This window comes from Stylophora pistillata, chromosome 7, assembly GCF_964205215.1.
Source record: "Stylophora pistillata chromosome 7, jaStyPist1.2, whole genome shotgun sequence".
NCBI lineage: Eukaryota > Metazoa > Cnidaria > Anthozoa > Scleractinia > Pocilloporidae > Stylophora > Stylophora pistillata.
The window spans coordinates 13,949,816-13,967,012 of record NC_142525.1 but is presented as its reverse complement, the minus strand read 5'-3'; the positions used below and the strand labels follow the sequence as shown (position 1 = coordinate 13,967,012).

At 37.0% G+C, this 17,197-nt stretch overlaps 1 pseudogene; it reads right to left on the bottom strand.

Annotated features, from left to right (window-relative positions):
• Positions 1 to 10,452: 10,452 nt before the first annotated feature.
• Positions 10,453 to 13,590, bottom strand: LOC148726734 (uncharacterized; annotated as a pseudogene).
• Positions 13,591 to 17,197: the final 3,607 nt, after the last annotated feature.

The following is a 17,197-nucleotide window of genomic DNA, read 5'->3' as shown; positions in this document are numbered from 1 at the left end:
GACTGAATAAGAGGGATTTTACAGACTGAATAAGAGGGATTTTACAGGCTGAATAAGAGGGATTTTACAGGCTGAATAAGAGGGATTTTACAGGCTGAATAAGAGGGATTTCACAGGCTGAATAAGAGGGATTTTACAGGCTGAATAAGAGGGATTTTACAGGCTGAATAAGAGGGATCTTACAGACTGAATAAGAGGGATTTTACAGACTGAATAAGAGGGATTTCACAGGCTGAATAAGAGGGATCTTACAGACTGAATAAGAGGGATTTTACAGACTGAATAAGAGGGATTTTACAGGCTGAATAAGAGGGATCTTACAGACTGAATAAGAGGGATTTTACAGACTGAATAAGAGGGATTTTACAGGCTGAATAAGAGGGATCTTACAGACTGAATAAGAGGGATTTTACAGACTGAATAAGAGGGATTTTACAGGCTGAATAAGAGGGATTTTACATGCTGAATAAGAGGGATTTTACATGCTAAATAAGAGGGATTTTACAGGCTGAATAAGAGGGATCTTACAGACTGAATAAGAGGGATTTTACAGACTGAATAAGAGGGATTTTACAGGCTGAATAAGAGGGATTATTACACACTGAATAAGAGGGATTATTACACACTGAATAAGAGGGATTTTACATGCTGAATAAGAGGGATTTTACAGGCTGAATAAGAGGGATTTTACAGGCTGAATAAGAGGGATTTTACACATTGAATAAGAGGGATTTTACAGGCTGAATAAGAGGGATTTTACAGGCTGAATAAGAGGGATTTTACAGACTGAATAAGAGGGATTCTACAGGCTAAATAAGAGGGATTTTACAGACTGAATAAGAGGGATTTTACATACTGAATAAGAGGGATTTTCCAGACTGAATAAGAGGGATTTTCCAGACTGAATAAGAGGGATTTTACAGGCTGAATAAGAGGGATTTTACAGGCTGAATAAGAGGGATTTTACAGGCTGAATAAGAGGGATTTTACAGACTGAATAAGAGGGATTTTACATGCTGAATAAGAGGGATTTTACACATTGAATAAGAGGGATTTTACAGGCTGAATAAGAGGGATTTTACAGGCTGAATAAGAGGGATTTTACACATTGAATAAGAGGGATTTTACAGGCTGAATAAGAGGGATTTTACAGGCTGAATAAGAGGGATTTTACAGACTGAATAAGAGGGATTTTACATGCTGAATAAGAGGGATTTTACACATTGAATAAGAGGGATTCTACAGGCTGAATAAGAGGGATTTTACAGACTGAATAAGAGGGATTTTACATACTGAATAAGAGGGATTTTCCAGACTGAATAAGAGGGATTTTACAGACTGAATAAGAGGGATTTTACAGGCTGAATAAGAGGGATTTTACAGGCTGAATAAGAGGGATTTTACATACTGAATAAGAGGGATTTTACAGGCAGAATAAGAGGGATTTTACAGACTGAAAAAAAGGGATTTACAGGCTGAATAAGAGGGATTTTACAGACTGAATAAGAGGGATTTTACAGGCTGAATAAGAGGGATTTTACAGGCTGAATAAGAGGGATTTTACATACTGAATAAGAGGGATTTTACAGGCAGAATAAGAGGGATTTTACAGACTGAAAAAAAGGGATTTACAGGCTGAATAAGAGGGATTCTACAGGCTGAATAAGAGGGATTTTACATACTGAATAAGAGGGATTTTACAGGCTGAATAAGAGGGATTTTACAGACTGAATATGAGGGATTTTACACATTGAATAAGAGGGATTTTACAGACTGAATAAGAGGGATTTTACAGACTGAATAAGAGGGATTTTACAGGCTGAATAAGAGCTCTGCATGGTTGTTTCTCGAGCTTCCTCAACTCATTCAGCATCTCGTTATCAGGCTGAATAAGAGGAACTTTACACATTGAATAAGAGGGATTTTACAGGCTGAATAAGAGGGATTTTACAGGCTGAATAAGAGGGATTTTACAGACTGAATAAGAGGGATTTTACAGGCTGAATAAGAGGGATTTTACAGACTGAATAAGAGGGATTTTACAGACTGAATAAGAGGGATTTTACAGGCTGAATAAGAGGGATTTTACAGGCTGAATAAGAGGGATTTTACACATTGAATAAGAGGGATTTTACAGGCTGAATAAGAGGGATTTTACAGGCTGAATAAGAGGGATTTTACAGACTGAATAAGAGGGATTCTACAGGCTGAATAAGAGGGATTTTACAGACTGAATAAGAGGGATTTTCCAGACTGAATAAGAGGGATTTTCCAGACTGAATAAGAGGGATTTTACAGACTGAATAAGAGGGATTTTACAGGCTGAATAAGAGGGATTTTACAGGCTGAATAAGAGGGATTTTACATACTGAATAAGAGGGATTTTACAGGCAGAATAAGAGGGATTTTACAGACTGAAAAAAAGGGATTTACAGGCTGAATAAGAGGGATTCTACAGGCTGAATAAGAGGGATTTTACATACTGAATAAGAGGGATTTTACAGGCTGAATAAGAGGGATTTTACAGACTGAATATGAGGGATTTTACAGGCTGAATAAGAGGGACTTTACAGACTGAATAAGAGGGATTTTACAGGCTGAATAAGAGGGATTTTACAGGCTGAATAAGAGCTCTGCATGGTTGTTTCTCGAGCTTCCTCAACTCATTCAGCATCTCGTTATCAGGCTGAATAAGAGGAACTTTACACATTGAATAAGAGGGATTTTACAGGCTGAATAAGAGGGATTTTACAGGCTGAATAAGAGGGATTTTACAGACTGAATAAGAGGGATTTTACAGGCTGAATAAGAGGGATTTTACAGACTGAATAAGAGGGATTTTACAGACTGAATAAGAGGGATTTTACAGGCTGAATAAGAGGGATTTTACAGACTGAATAAGAGGGATTTTACAGGCTGAATAAGAGGGATTTTACAGGCTGAATAAGAGGGATTTTACAGACTGAATAAGAGGGATTTTACAGACTGAATAAGAGGGATTTTACAGGCTGAATAAGAGGGATTTTACAGACTGAATAAGAGGGATTTTACAGACTGAATAAGAGGGATTTTACAGGCTGAATAAGAGGGATTTTACAGACTGAATAAGAGGGATTCTACAGGCTGAATAAGAGGGATTTTCAAGGCCATTATGGCCCTCTGGGAGTGTGACCACGTGGATATCAATGCCAACTTGTACTCACCTGGGAATATGCAAATTAAATTGAATCTACCCATGGCTTACAAGTAACGTATTTCGCAAGATTTGCACCATTTAGGTGTTAACGGTAACACCTTTTCGAACGTTACCAAAAATATTATCCAGACGCTTTCTGTCAATTTATAATATTCACGGCTAACTAGCCAAAGAAAACAACATCAGCGCGAGGTTGATATTCTGCGTGCAGACAATAACAGTACTGTATTACCCAAGTAAGACAATTTTTATGTATGTATATATTTTTATGTCTTTTTATTTTATATATATTCTACACTCCGCATTTTTCACACTCAAAAAAGTGAAAAAATGCTATGCTTAAGCTACAACATACCGAGACTAATGTTTCACTGTGTTAAATGGGGTTGGCAGGCCTACACGACTCCCCAGCACGTTTTTAGAGTAGCCTATTCAAAGTTTAGCCCTCACGAGTATGTCTTTGAGCGACCGCCCTCTTTTACAAGATACGATTTTTTTTAGACTCTGCACTCCGCACTCCGCAATCCGCGTTTTCGGAACAGCCTGTAAAATGATATCCAAAAGTTCTATCGCACCTTTTTTTCTCCGAAAAATCGAAAAGTTCAAAATAAGCCTTATTGGCCGTCGTACCCCCTTAAAGCAATGAAAAGTTAGGCAACTTCAGCAACTTCGTGGGCTACAACGCGACGCAATTGTGCTTTTTAAGTTCGTGTGCTAGCAGATGGTCCTTTCATCTCTTACAAAATATTAATTTCTTGTTATGTTGTTACGTCTAAGTCTGAATAGTGACCAGTTGAAATAAAGTACTTCGCGTCTCTTTCGCGGAGGTAAAATGAAGGTCAAGTTCAGTGGCCTATAAACAGGTCTGCCACGTATACTTAAGAATCATAATGTACATCATATTAAAGCTTTATCCTTTTATTTTAATTCCTTCAATTCTCTATATTGACCCGCCATAAACGGCACGTCCAGATTTAAAAGAGTTTGGGCTATTTTGTCAAAATTGCAATTCGAACCCCTAAACAGCTGTCAGGACCCATTACAAGAATTTTAAAAAGGTCTTGTATGATATATTTACAAACCAAATATACGTCATATTAAAGTGTTATCCTTGTAGTTTAATTCTTCAAAGTTTCTTTCTTGGCCCGCCATAGACAGCGTAGCCTCCTCCGCAGCCGTTGTTTGGGCTCGTCACGCAACGCTCCCTCCCCCACCAACCGGCCCAAAAGGCAGCGCGTCCAGCTTTCAAAGAGTTCGGGCTAAAAAATGACACTAAAATTGTAATGCGATCCGTTGAACGGCTGTTACGCAGGAGGTAAAGGCCAATCTTTCGGCTTGGCCAGGAATCTACCAAATACATGAGGAATTAAACTACAAGGATAAAGCTTATAGGAGATATATATGATTTGTATACATTCTGTATATGAGGGAAAACCTGACCCTGTACACCCCAAATGATCATACTTAAATAGAATAAATGTTTGAAAGAAAATTCGCCCTGACCAGGATTAGACCCACGTCCACCTATTACTAGTCGGGTGTGATGAGCACTACACCATCAGGACATGCACAACCGACAATCGAAGATTGTAAATATGTCAAACAAGACCTTTTTAAAGGCCTTTAAATGGGTCGTGACAGCTGTTTTAGGGGTTCGCATTGCAACTTTGGCAAAATAGCCCAAACTCTTCGCTGGATGTGCCACTTATGGCGGGCCAAGATAGAGAATTGGAGGAATTAGAGTAAAAGGATAAAGCTTTTTCTATTGGCCGAGCTGATAGCCGCCAAGAAAGGGGAACGATACTCGCAAACAATTTCCGGGATCCGAGCAAAGACATCCTTTGCCCTCCTTCGGTCAGCCTTAGTTTGCCTTCGAGGATCGCGGGTGAAGCGCCGCGCTGCGTATGACTATAATAATTGTGACGTTGAAGACTAAGTTTACACTAGAGGAGAGTTTTCCGGATTCGTAAATGTTTCCGGATTCATCAATTTTGGAGTATTCGGATTCGTAGGTGTTTACACTGAAAGGATATTCGGATTCTTAACCGTTTACACACAACGACAACTCCGGGAACATTCGAAATGGAATGGTTACCAAGCCCAGTGTTGTTTCGTCGTTCGATCGCAAAGTGAAAATGCCTCCCCCAAAAAAGGCTAGAGTAGATCCAGATGCCACTCAGGCAAATTTGAGTTGGACAGATGCCAAGCAGTCTACGTCGTCGGCGATTAAGTGTGGCTGACGTTAAACTTCCTTGCAATAATAATTTGCGTTTCTTCAGAAATACTGCGGTACACATGATAAAATTTACCGCCTGAACCTGCAACAAGATTAGGCAACCGGAGACCGCCAGCAATGTTAGCACCAGATCCATTTTGGTTTCACCGCAAACTCAAAAGATTGCAGGTGGAAATAATATCCAGATTCGAGAAAAAAAGCGGTTACACGACAAAACTTTCCGGATTCAAAAGTTATCGGATTCAAAGTTCCCACTTTAAATTCTGGATTCAAAATCTCCGGAGACACGGCCAAACCGGGAAGTTTTTATTTCGGATTCGTCCACTTTCGTGTAAACGGCAGAATGAATCCGGTACTAAAACGTTTCGGATTCATCATGAATCCGGAACAATTTCCTCTAGTGTAAACCTAGTCTAAATCGCAGCTGCTGAGGGAGCCATTGACATTGTTTAATGAGTTTTAGCAGCCTTATATATAGGGTTCTAGATTTTCCCTTCACCTTTCTCTTTTCTGTATAGTTTTAGATATGCTTTTACTTATCAGATTATTAGACTTTGAATCTGTTCAGATTTGACTCCGTTATTTATAGTTTTCCAGACGCTTTGAAAAAAAAAGGAGTAGATGTGAGCCGAAAGTGAGTTATTTTGGATCGTTTTTCACGCTGTTAATATTTTGTATTGTAGAGGATTTTATGGAAATTATTGCTAAATAAAATTGTTTTATTATTATTATCATAAAGCTTTTAGATGATGTAAATTATGATTTGCAAGTATACATGGCAGGCCTGTTTATAGGCCATTTAAGTTGACCTTTACTTTAACTCCGCGAAATAGACGCGAAGTACTTTATTTCAACGGGTCACGATTCAGCCTTAAACGTAACAACATAACAAGAAATTAAAATTTTATGAGAGATGAAATGACCATCTGCTAGCACACAAAATTTAAAAGTGGAATTGCATCGCGTTGTAGCATACGAAGTTGTCGGAGTTGCATAATTTTTCATTGCTTTTATGGGAGGGACAACCGTCCATTCAGGCGTATTTCGAACTTCTCGGTTTTTCGGAGGAAAAAAAGCGCGATGGACCTTTTTGATAAAATTTTCGAAAAAGGTTCATTAAAAGGGTCCTTTAGAAAAAGTAAAATGAATTACGAAATTTTGTATCTGTCGGCGGATTCTCGATATTTACGGTCAGTGGCTAAAACAGCCTCATTGGGCAGGCGCCTTCTCAAGTCCTACAATTGAGACAGTATACAAACATTTAAAAGCAGCAAGGAATTTTGTCGGTTCAGTTGTTACAATATCAGGTGCATCAAGGTTGGAAGCAAATTGTAATATCTGTTTCCCTATAGCGCCTAAAAAATCAGAAAAATGAAAAAGACTCAAGAAGTAGAGATTGTTAAAAAATTGTCTTTTGTTTTATAATGAATGTCACAGCCAAACCCTCTGGTGTAAACGACGAATTGTTTCTTACCTTTCCTGCGTAGCCGGACTAATGTAAATTGATAAAAGAAGGATTATGAGGGTAAGAACTCTAATTCTAGCTTTTAGAAAGACAGTCACATTCCTCAGCACCTAAAACGAGTTGTTTAATAAAGCTTAATAAAGTGATATTGAAACAGGGGTTTCAATGATCCTGAAAGATACACTTCTTTCATTATATGTCTTAGGCTTGGACTGAAAAACTTCACACCATAATTGGCCAAGTACTACTTTCCTTGGAAAGTTTTAAAAACCATTTTTGTTTAATTGGATGAAGACAAGATACATGACTCAAATAAGTGGTTTTAATTAAAAGTGATATGGAATGATTAATAACAACTTCCATAGATTCTGACACAAACACTCCATGGCTTCCTAAAGCGTGAAAAATCCTTGAGATTTCCGTTAGATACACGTTCGTAAACATAGAGTATGAGAAAGAAGAAATCGAAAGCTATCGATGCATGTGTCCAGTTAGTATGGGGTCCACTTGATACAGATTTTACGGTACTCAGAAATCTTACTCATATAATGTAAAAGAGCTCGTGTGGTCAACCCGTGCTCGCTTGCTCGACTAGATTCTAAACAAAAAGACGAAACAAAATACATTAGAAAAGATCGAAGGAAAGGCTGAAAACTTTGCAATTGTAACAGAGGCTCAGCTGAAAATGGGGCTGCCCTTTTTGCTGGGAAGTGCAATGAGTGAGCTAAATGGTATCTGAACAGCTATCATCAAACGCGCCGATTCCGAACTTTTCCACTTGTTTTTTAATTCCCATAAAGTCGATGAAATGTATGCAAGCTTTCTCCATTGTATTGTGCTTATCCAAGTCAAATGGTACGCGACCTCTGTGTCGATCCTTGGTCATCGCGGAGATCAAGGTACGATGTCCCTGGGTTACACAGCGTGACAGGTAATTCGCCTAATTCATTAAATATGTCTCTGGGTCACGCAGCGGGACAGGTAAATGTCACCAGATAGCTTCGCTGCTAGGAAAAAAACTTTGTTGCTTTTATTAACAACAACAGTCGTATTCAATACAATAATAGAACGTCACTTAACTATAAACTTTTCATTTATCAGTTAACCTCTAATTTTTGGACCAAATATCAGTTAACTACTATTTTTTGGGCAAATTGTAAGTTAACTATAAACCTCATTAGCACCCTCTACTAATGCTTCCATGATGGAGATCAGGAGAAAATTAAATGTAATAACGGGAACAAGAATAAAAATAATTTCAGCCTTGCGTGACAAATGCTTGAGTGTGTTACATCTACACTAATAACTGATTGCTTCCCTTCTTCAAAGTCTTCGGCAAAGAACATTTGACCTACCGGTATAAATGATTGAATTGTCCTCTTTCAAGTCCACCATGAAGCTCAATTTTACCCTAGAACTTTCTTAAAACTTAAATGTGTTGGAATATGCAAAGAAAAACAGATGCCCTCGACCAGCTTACGAAAAGTGTTGTTGTAAACAATTTCGTCATGGGAATTGGATGACAGCTTGAAACGAAGACAGGGATAAAGACCAATCTGTCGTTGTTGGCTGTGGAAGGTTACATGTAGCCCGCGAACTCGACGGTTGTCGCCTTTCTTCGCTCCTGAGAATCGAAAACCACTGACAATTCTGCGTTCCCACACTGATTTATAAAGTAGAAAATTATCGTGATGGTGATAAAAGAATAATAAGAATGAAAATAATGATAATAGTAGTAATGATAAAAACATTTATAGGAAATGAGAACAAAAACCGCTGACCGCATACCGTGGTTTCGTCGCCTAAACAGGAGGGAGACGACGGAGACACGTGATTGTGTCAGGACAACACAATTTGAACACTGACATCCTAACGGTGTGTAAGTCAGTATCTACAAGTAGTGTTTAACTTTTAGATGTCAGGGTAAGCTAGATTTTGTAAAGAAAACTTCCGTTACTTAGTTCATAACTCGTCTTGCAGGAATATGAGGCGGCAACGCATAGGTGTGATAGAATAGAGCGTAGCTGACTTCAAACATGATCCCCAGTAGCTTTCGAAAACCATTTTAAAGTCATTTGAAATATCTGTGTAATGGCTGTTTCTATTTTTTTTTTCTCAATCTGCGTGTCCCAGTTGTAGGTTAAAAGTCCCTGAAGTTTTTGAAGGAAGAGATTCTATCCAATGCTGGCGGTTGGAACTCTTGGGACGCAAACTGATCACAGCAAATATCACGCTTTTCAGGATCAACGCTTTCTGAAGGTTTGCGAACCACTTTCGTTACGTTAGTGTTAAAGTTTCAAACTTGCTGTTATTTTAGTGCACTATTCAGACCGAGCTTCCTTTCTTTTAAGATGTTTTGATGATCTCGCCGATTTCGGCGCATATGTTTTATTTGAGGTTGACAGCTTGATCGCCACAAACAACACTGAATTTGCCGAAAGTCTCAGTCTTTAGATTTTCTGTCATTGGCGTACGTATTCGCGAGATCAGTTTTCGAGAAAATTGAACAAAAAGGGGTTTATGGTCTGATGTTTGGTTAACTGCTCAGGATATTTAATAGGTTTGTAGGTTGGTACAGAGGTAGTTTTCACAAAACTTTGTCTGAAATGAACCTCACTATGGTTACAACCTGCTACAAAGTAACGCTGATGTATGTATAGTAACAAAGGGCAGAAAATCGTACAACTTCATCACAATAAGTCCTGAGGTTTTGGTTCTGTAAAGAATTAACCTCTATTTTGAAAATATCGGGCGTTGTATACTGTTGTTGTTATCGAACTTTTCGCGGTAAAATCCGCCATTTTGAAAATGGGTCAAGCCCTAACAAAGCACTCTGAGTATTTCCTATTTCGTGCGGCGAGTGTGGCAGTGGTTTAGTCGCCTGTCTTACATTCTTTTGCAACGGAACTCTCTCAAGGTTAAAAACCAATTATCTCTTCATGTATTTCGTTGGTCAATGAATGAAGTTTTATTAGTTTTTGTTGCTCTAATCTCTCAGAGTCGACTAGCATGTAAAAAAAAAACTTAACACTTAGTGTAATTTTGTCATAGTTTTACTAGGATATCTAAAAGATGGTGATGCCACGGCACATCCTATTGATAGTTTACACAGTGATTCATGACCTTTATTTCCTATAGTAGTGTCAAATTCTGGGGTTATAAATAATTAAAATTATATTAGCAAAAATATAGAGTGAACAACATACAAAGAGAAATCTAATAGAACTTATTAATTAAAACAAGTGGAATTTCCCACTTTCACCTACGAAACAAATAATTCCTCGTCGTCAGTAAAACCAATGGTTGCATCAAGTGTTTGAAAAACATTAACATGACTTGGCAGCTTTCAGGTGTCACTGGTGACAAAAACCATTGTTTCAAATGATTAGAGAATTAATGTGAATTTTTTTTTTAAATATGCTTCTAACAACTTGCATGAAATACAGCTGACAGAACTTTTAGAGTAAAAGAAAATGATTAGTTTAAAGACCTATTTACATTTTCAAAGTAGCGATAAATCACTATCAGCTTACAAAAAGACAATTGGTTATGAATTTACACTGATTTGATCACCTCTTCGGCATTTTTGTCATTGAATGCAACTGTTCCATCCACAGTAAGAAGCAGTTCAGTAATATCATCATCACTAAGGTCTGTAAATTCTTGAAATCACCAATTCCAGGGCGTTAAATTGCGCCTAATAGAGGCGCCAATGCGCCTAAATTTTTCACTTTGGCGACCAAATCCTGAAAATTAGTCGCCAAATTGGCGACTAGAATTTCTAGTCACACCTTAGCTAGAGATCTAGTGATTGTTAAAGATTTGATAAGATAAATCTGCAGCAAAGTTCCTCGTTTAGTTCGTTTAAAAAACGCAGCACATGCACGATGTCGAACGTAAATCTACCGTGACTAGACGCCATCTTGGATTTAGGTAACCCATAATGTTGTATACGAACCATTATAGTGTCCTCTTTGTAGCTCGTGCGAATTTAGTGGGCTCATTTTTGAGGTTTGTATGAATGTATCACTATGACATGATAAATTTAGTACAGTGACAGGGTAAAAATTTTTTGTTCAAAATATTTAGCAGCCAAGTGGCTACCGAAAAAAAAAGTTAATTTTACGCCCTGAATTCCCCATCCTGTTCAGTTGGAATAGTATATAGTTGTTTAATCATATCATCAAATGTATCTAGAGGGAAGTCGTGTCTTTCCCAGTGACAGTAAGAATACTGGTCATAATTTTACTGTGACATTTGGTCTTCAGTTGCTTTAGGCCACGCTCAGAATATTAACTCTGAGGATTTTCTTGTCACTGTCCATAGCTTCTGAGTGGCACTTGTTGTGGGTTCAATAAGATTTAACTTAAATAATTCCTTCTGGTGGGAATTGCACCATCAATTGTTGTTTTTTTCTCTGATACAACAGCTTCTCGATCTATCCTTAATCTGTCAGCCTCATTTATTGTGCTGTTTTTTGTTCAAGTTGAATAGTTTGTGCCATTAAATTCTTTAATGGCAACATTTGATATTTTGTAACATCACCCTGATTTCATTGTAATTGTGTCCTTTTTCCACAAGACCAGCTTTAGAGATCCACTGTTGTCTGTAAACAGGACTTCTTGTTTATTCAAACTTTTTCTGTCAACATTCACAGTTCTGGAACACCATCAAATAAAATACGGCCAGTGATGTTGACCAGGGTAATAATTTTGTCGACCTTGAGTTTCCTCTACTGAGCTGTCTGTTGTTTCCATGGTTTCTTTGTTTATTTTCTAGAGGTCAAAATTTGTGTCACTTCCATGGGGATCTTGAATTTTTGTTCTTTTGTTGAGAATCAACTCTTGCTTTTTGCCATCTTATGGTTCTTCTTTAGTTGGAACCTGACTGTATTTTAACAGGTGATGAAGACTCAAATTTGGGCTTGAGCACTGAATGTTTCTATGGGGAGAAGTATACAGCACAATTTACTTTAGTGTTTGTTTGGAAATTTTGTGGAAAATATTAATTCATGTTTTCGCTGGTCTTTATAGGGGACAGGTTATGTAAATAACCAGAATGACTAAATTATTGAATTTGAGTTGTCACTGAGTAGATCAAAAGCATTGAATACTGGTAATTACATTGAATTGTGGCGTACAAAAAACAGAAGCCATTAAGGAATGAAATGCAAAAGAGTTGTAGACTCCATATTAGGGCAGATCACCAGCAGTACTTGAATGAAAATAATGATGCAAATTAAAATATGGTAGAAATAGATACAAATATTAAAAAATGAATACACTAAGATAATGATTAATCCATAAACTAAGACTTTAAAAGAATTTACACTTGTTGCCTCACAGATAGAAAGGGCAAGGGAGTTCCATGTTCCCACAACTCTATGAAAATAACTATATTTTAAGAACATTTGTTCTTGCATGTCTCATCTTTGGAGTTAACTTATTGTTGTGTCTAAATGAATAGGGATCAAAAATAGTAGATAATAAGTACTGTGTCAAGTTTTTCAGTGGATTGATATATAGCACAATTTGAGATAGGTTATGGTGGATTTATATAGGAAATTCGAATTGTTTAATAACGTTTTCTTAATTATGTTTGATTTCAAGATGGGTACTGCATTAATTTAGGCTAATGTACATTTATGTGTATAGCACAGAACTTGCCAGGTATTTTTAAATTATTAACAGGATCTGATAACATTTCACTTAAATTCAGGTGAAAGGAAAATTATTAGTTTGAGAAATAGAAACTCTTTGATATAAATTGTGGGTTAATTTCTTAATATTGTTCAATGTTTTACCTTGTTGTCTATTAAGCAGATGGTAAAAATGGCATACAACTTACCACTTGAATCATTCATACTTGGGTCACCTAAAAGGGAATTATTTAGAGAGAATTAATTGTAATCACTTTTGATGACACATAAATGCAGTACTGATATTTTTTTTTTACAAATGCAGTATTTTTTTTTCGTTAAAAAGCTTCTTTGTCATATGAAAAAGTTGAGTCGATCTTTGTTCCACCTGTCATCTGTATTTTAAAGTGTTTCATTTTTTTACTTTTAAGTCTATCAAAGTCATTGGCTCTACTGTTAGCGAGGACAACCATTTAACTCGACTCAAACCTACATATGTGATGCCCGATGTTTGTTCAGACTTTGCAAGTGGTTTTGTAACCTTCTCTTACTTTCCTGCTTTGGCTAAGTTATGTTTTCCTTTCTATAAAGAAAGTGATCTCTAATTTTTGCAAAATGACTTTATAATTTTGACAGGAGATTTCAATGCAACGCTGAATTTGATTTTCTGGTTTAGCTTTGCAAACTTCGTGCTATTGTTTTGCATCAGTGTGGTAAGAAAATACTGGAAGACAAATTCTCTCATCTTAAGTAATTTTTTTCTTGAGTTGGTGGCACCAATTTCACAAAATAATGTTATGGCCTTCATCAGTGCTATAAAGGGCTGTATTCTGCTCAGTGTTAGATCAACTGCCTGTTTTATTCTCTGCTGGAGAAGATATACATGCTACAATTGCAGTAAAAGCTGTATTAGCAATAAGTAATGGGAAGTTACTGTTTCCTGAACTGCATCTGGTGCATGAGTCTCCCTGGTGCCACAATGAAGAAAAATTAGTGTCTATCCACTTGAGAATTCTTACGAGGTTCTCTTGGATCTTTTCAGCTTTGTTCTGCATGGTAGGCTGTTTGGTGTTGGGTGACTAGGTTTGGGTTGCCATAATGACATCCAACAGACTATGGGAAACTGAGCTCTCTTGTGCATTAGTATAAGAGTTGACAAGCAAAGGTTGGATTACGAGGAGACTGCAAACTAGGCCTACATTCACTGGGCCTGCTTGAACTGACTGGACAAATAGTGATGATGGAATTGGAGGTAGGGACACACAAACTGATAGAGGTGACGGTGCATCAAGGCTGTTCTCTAAGAAAAATTTAAGGGAGCCCAGCACTCTGAAACTGGGAAATCCAGGGTGCCCAGCATATGCTTTCTATGAAAAAGCTAAGATTCCTGAGTCACCCAACAGCAAAAGTAAAGTGCCAGGGGCTACGGGGCGCTGCTAGACTACAGCCCTGGTGCATGAGTTAGGAATAACACTAACATTGGAAAGTACAGACAATATGTAATTTGTCTATATTGAGATAGATAGATAGATAGATAGATAGATAGATAGAGGGATAAATCGTTTATTAAAAAGAAACACCTCGCAGTCCGAAGACTGAAATACGTGTATAATATACAAGAAACAAAATTCATAGTTAAAATAGTTTGAAAATCTTAATAACAAAAATATACAAATCTAATAAAGATGTTTCACTTAGGATAATCTTAAGTTAAGAAAATATACATATTTAAACATATATATTTACATCCTTAGGCTATGGCTAAGAACAAAAGATTTTTTAAGACGATCAGTCTTGCACACTGGCACGTTAAACTTCTTATTGCTGCGCAGCTGCCTGTGGTGCTCAGCTTTAGGTGGGAGCAGACCTGCGAGATTGTGATTAATGTCAAGAACAATGTCGTTAAAAAGATCAAACAATAGAGATGCTCTCCTGTCGTAAAGAGAGGAGATGCCTGCCTCTTTGAGCGCGCTGTTGTAGCTTGCATAAGGAAAGAGAATGAGCAAGGCCCGCTTCTGAATACGTTCCAGCTCTTCGGATAAATAGAACGGAAGGATGGAGTGAAATACTTGACATGCATATTCTAAAACCGATCTTATGGTACTACAGTAATATAAATCAAGATCACTCGCACAGATACCAGCACGTTTGAGTTGACTCAGGAGGTAAAATCTTTTGGCAGCCTTTGAGGTTACATTAAAGATGTGATCGTTCCATTTGAAATCATCTCTTATCGTAACGCCGAGCACTTTAGCCGAGTTAACTGTCTTGAAAGCAAGGCCATCGAGTTCAACTGGAGAATGAACTGGAGGAGATCTCTTAAAGCATGACTGCAGCTCCTTACATTTGGATGCATTCAGCTGCAGGCGGTTCTCCTGAGACCAGGTGCTAATAAAGTCGACAGCTTGCTGAGTGCGCTTTGTTTGGATGGTAGTACTGTTTCCGAAACAGTAGTGTCGTCGGCGAATTTCCACATAGCAAACGATCCTCAGGTAACCTAAGATCGTTTATCAGCACCAAGAATAACCAAGGGCCAAGACGAGTCCCCTGGGGAACACCCGCAGGAACATTAAGCCAATCAGAGTAAACTCCATTGAGCTTAACTCTTTGCTTTTTGTCCCTCAAGAAATCAATAATCCAGTTGATGGCAGTTGGCTTAACTCCGAGAGTATGAAGTTTACCAACCAAGATGTTATGGTCCACTAAGTCGAAAACCTTACGAAAGTCCTAAATGTCCCGAGCCGTTTCTTAACAACTACTAGTTTTTGTTTAGAAACCAAAGCTCTTGATATTGGTAATTTCATCACTCTACTGCCAAGATTTAACCTTAATGTCATCCTACTGGATGATAATTTGTCTGTTTGGTTTTAGAACTGTATTATTTAGTCGAAAACAAACCAAACTTGTACATACCCAGCTACACTATTTATCTATTGTACCAATAGCAACTAACACTGAAAATATGGTACTAAATGTTCATCAAGTTAAGGACATGCTGTAAACAATCATTATATTGGAGTTAACAGTAACATTGGAAAATGTCAATTGGGTAGTGTCTAAATTCAATGTTCTGGCCCTTTTCTTTTTTGATAAGATATTAAAGTCTATGGTATTGATAATTTCATCTCTCTACTGACAAGAATTTAAGCTCAGTGTCATCAAATTAGATTATAACTTCTGTTTGGTTTGAAAATGGTATAATTATCTTTAAGAAATTTAAACTTGCACATGTTATCTGTTGTACAAGAATTATTTTAACTAACAGTGCAAAGGTAAAGTACTAAATGCTGATCAAGAAAATTAACGATTTGGTGTTAAAAATGATTGTACTAGAAATACCAGTAACAGTGGAAAATGTTAACAAGGTAATGTTTAAATTGAATGTCCTGGTTCTTTATATTTTTTATTATTTTATGAGATCAGGGTTCACAATGTTAGTAATTTCTATTAAAAAGAGTTTACACTCAATGCTGTCCTATTGGACAACACTTTCTCTGTTTTCTTTGAAATTTGTGAGCTTGATATCCTTTGGTGTCATTGCTGCCTTCATTTCATAAGTTGGATCCAACACAGCTCAATGGTGTTGAAGCTGTTGGTGTGGCAAAGTGAACCAAAGCTTTTTGTTATTTTCATTAATGGCCATTATGCTGAGATTCCATGTTATGACATAATTTTCTAACAGCTGGGAAACACTACATGACTAGCAATCTCTCATTATGTTATCTCTCCAAGGAATAAGTTTTTTTAAAGCACGAAACACTTGAAATTTTGTTGGTGGCTTGCTGTAAGCTCATGACTTCATACCGAACTGTTACCATCCTTGAAGCCATAATATCATCAAAATCAGCCAGTGGTCTTCCTAATGCAGCTCATTTCATCCTTCTGCACAAGTCTCTATGATCTACCGTATTTCATCTACAAGGTTTGCACTTAGCTTTGGAATGCAGTGATAACCTGCTCTTCCTTGGATGTGCAGAAAAGCATTGAGTCTGGTGTCATCTTTTCATTTGTTACAATTCTGATTTACACTACTATCAATCAAAATACCATCATTGACACCAATTGAACTTGCCATACTCTAGGCAAACTCTTCTTTGGAATTTAACCCAAGGATATCCAAGTTTGCCTTAAAGGAACTATTCATATGCTGAAGGAACGAATCCATGGAAATATTTCTCCCAGCTTTTCCATAAATGTTACATAAGCTGTTGGCAAGTATGCTTTCTGCTTTTTTTTAAAGTTTTTTTTTTATAAGAGATCAGGGTTCACAATGTTAGTAATTTCTATTAAAAAGAGTTTACACTCAATACTGTCCTATTGGACAACAATTTCTCTGTTTTCTTTGAAATTTGTGAGCTTGATATCCTTTGGTGTCATTGCTGCCTTCATTTCATAAGTTGGATCCATCACAGCTCAATGGTTGTCGCCGCTTACGTGATTGTTATCATTTTGGTTAAGAAGAGAAGGGTATTGTATATAATTCAATACTTTTTTAAAAATAACAAGCACTGTTAAAATAAGAACTTTTATTAGGAAAACGGAAGCCCAGAGTTTAACCTATATACAGGATCTCCTAAAGAAAGAAGAAACTATAGAAATATAGCAATAAAAAATTTTACAAAATTTACATTAATATAGCAATTAAAATTTAAACAAAAATGT